We start from the raw sequence: 3,094 nt of genomic DNA on the forward strand, positions 1-3,094 counted from the left end.
GTCTTTGCCCCTTTGCTTTGCTTTTATCTCGTCATCTTAATTAACGTGTGAAAACGACATTCTCTTTTTTCTTTGATCTTTCCTTGACAATCGACCTTTATTTTATCTTTCTCTTTAGCAAACAAGCAAAGAAGTAAACAAAAATAAGACAACTACTTAATTTACATAAATTGAAAGTATTAAAAAAGCACTATTATTAGTGTACGTAGTTTAATCAATGATAGCATATTACTTACCATATTCATCACGATAGCAATCCGTGTTAATCATAAAATTTATATATAATTACTTTACAATTTACCAAATTGTGTAACTATTACTATACTATATTAATTAGTGCAAAGAATAATAAGGAAAATTAGAAAATAAGAAGACGTTACGAATTATGATAAAAAAGAAAGTGAAGTAGGTCACATATACTCTTGATGTAAACCCCAAAACCACTCACAGCTAATAATATCAATACCACTACGATTATCAAATATATTATAAGAATTACAAAAGAAATTTACCATTTGCGATTAATGGCTCGATTAGTACCATAGTTTTGTTGTTTCATAGACAGGCAATTCCATTCCAATGGATGAAAGATTATCAAGCTCAAATAGATCAGAACTAGCACAACTTGCATCTTCATCATCATATTCTTCATCCTCATTATCAATATCAAAACTCCGACTGTTATCACATGTTAAACTATACTGACAGTTTCTTCGCAAATCTCTAGCAGATGCCTCCTCCACTCGACGATTTTTTTGTTTGTCCACGCACAAATTATTCTTGCGACAATCTTTATCGTCTACAATTACACTACTCATTGAGTAGAATTTGACTGATCTTTTGGTTCTTGAAAATGGAGTAGTAATATTATTATTATTGTTGTTGTTGTTATTGCTTAAACATGATCTAGAGAATGAAGAAGCTGAAGAACAAGTTGATACATTTGCAGATTTTAATTTTCTTTCCTCGTGTTCATACCCTCTAGAATTTGATGAAATCTTTGATTTTTTTGAATTTGTAAAAAGTGATTTCAAGAAACTCGATAGTCTACCTCCTGGAGAAATTGGCTGCTTAACTTTCTTTAAATTTCTGTAAATTTTCGAAGCTCTTGACTTTGTCTTCACAAAGCCATCTTCTTGATGTTTAGCTTTTTCCTTTGCTAAGGAAAAATCTGTTGAAACATTAAATAGAGTATCAATAATAGGAACAAATGTTAATTAAGAGAGCTGAGAAAAAACTGAAAACAAAATTAATATTGCCATTAAAAAAAAGTGAAATTGCATATTTTGCTTACAACCTATTCTAATAATCCTCATCTACTAGCATAATTTAAGCATATTATCAGGGGCTGACATTTTAGTATACAAGTTATAGGTTCAATCTAAACTCAATATTTTTTATTTCAGACCCTATATATATGTTCTACTAAATAAAAACAAATAATATATTTCGTACCCAGTAAATTATATGTATTGTAGTAAAATTTCAAACTAGAACAACCCATAAAGTTCAAATTCTGAATCTGACTCTAATGCAAGCATTAGTGGTGCTTCGACAGCTCGAGTTTCTGACCTATAGGTCACACGGAGATAATTTTTAATGTTGCTCCAAGGTTCCCTTTCTTACTAAATAAGAACAACAATATATTTCGTACCTAGGAAATCGAATGAGTTTGTGGTAAAATTTCGAACTCCAACCCATAATTAAAGTTCAAATTCTAAATCCGACTTGCCTAATATATCCATATTTTGACTAACAAATTGTGAAAGATGGACTACTCTAGCAAACAAAAGAAATAGGAAAAACTTTGAATTACTATTATTCAACAGAATAAAATGGCTGTGATTATATATAGACAAATATATACTTACCATAAAAGTTGAGGTGTTTGGGAGAATATTGGTCAGTTGAAATGGTAGTTCTAATAGGTTTTGGCCTATTAGTAAGACCATTATAACAAGGCGAAGAGCCACAATTTGAGGAGCTTGAATTCTTCTCAGAATCAGCAGCAGATTTTCGTCTAACCACAACATTTTCACTTGCCTTATAATGCTTTTTATGATCTTGTGTTTGGTCAATGGAGTGGTAAATAGAGTCAAGAAGTGTAGAAGAGAAAGAAGGGCTACAAGAATCTCGTGGGTAGTATTTATATTTATCCATATGTCAGGAGTATATAATTTATAGTATTGCTAAACTGAAAGAAGTGAGCAAAAGAGAGGAGAGTGAGTATTTGTCCAGCAGTAGTAAGAAGAAGAAAATAACAAGGGGGGGAGAAAGTGGGAGAGAAAATGATAATTTGATCTTTTTATTGTCTGCTTTGGAAGAGCCAAATGCTTCAAGAGAGAGTGTGTGTATAATTTGGAGTAGGGACATGCATGAGCTTAGCTAGCTAACATTTCATTGAAAAAGTTTTTTTTTTTATAATTGTAATGTCCGGACCAACTTACGAACATCTCAACTAATTTTAGGATACTTGTTATCTCCTGCGAGCACATGTATTCACATACATTTTCAAGAAAGGGCTAGCGAGTAAGAAAGAGCATCTGTGGAGCGCTAAAGGAAAAATGGTACTCCCTCAGTAAACTTTTACTTGTTCCCCATATTAAAAATATATACTTTTTCTTGTTAATTTTAGCAAATCAAAAGAAGACTATTTTTCTTGTTTTACCATTATCATTAATTACTCATTCCACAAATTATTTCCTAAGACTTCTCAAAATACTTTTATTATGATGGGTACTAAGGTAAAATATATATTTCAACTATTATTTTTTAAAGGACGTGTAAAAAATTTTATGAACAAATAAAAATGAACGGATGGATGGAGTAGACAAGAGTCATCAATATGGGTTATACGGGGTTGGGTTTGATGATGGTTTTAACCAGACAAGATAGAGGAGAGAGCATATATAGCATAATGAGAGCCTGGATTTGGATGACACGCCTAAGAAAGGAAGTGTGAGTCTATTCTCCTTTTTATCTATTAATAATTCCACTTTGGGCTTTATACTATCTACCAAGTGAAAATAACACGGGATAGTCAGTTTTTGGATTAATAATTGAAAAATAGTTAGCGTTTGCAGAGTCATTTAAA

General features: G+C 31.4%; 1 pseudogene; it reads right to left on the reverse strand.

Moving 5' to 3' along the window:
• Positions 1-454: 454 nt before the first annotated feature.
• On the reverse strand, positions 455-2,325 carry LOC107806045 (protein BIG GRAIN 1-like B; annotated as a pseudogene).
• Between the last annotated feature and the right edge of the window lie 769 nt (positions 2,326-3,094).

Source organism: Nicotiana tabacum, chromosome 20, assembly GCF_000715075.1.
Source record: "Nicotiana tabacum cultivar K326 chromosome 20, ASM71507v2, whole genome shotgun sequence".
Classification (NCBI taxonomy): Eukaryota; Viridiplantae; Streptophyta; class Magnoliopsida; order Solanales; family Solanaceae; genus Nicotiana; species Nicotiana tabacum.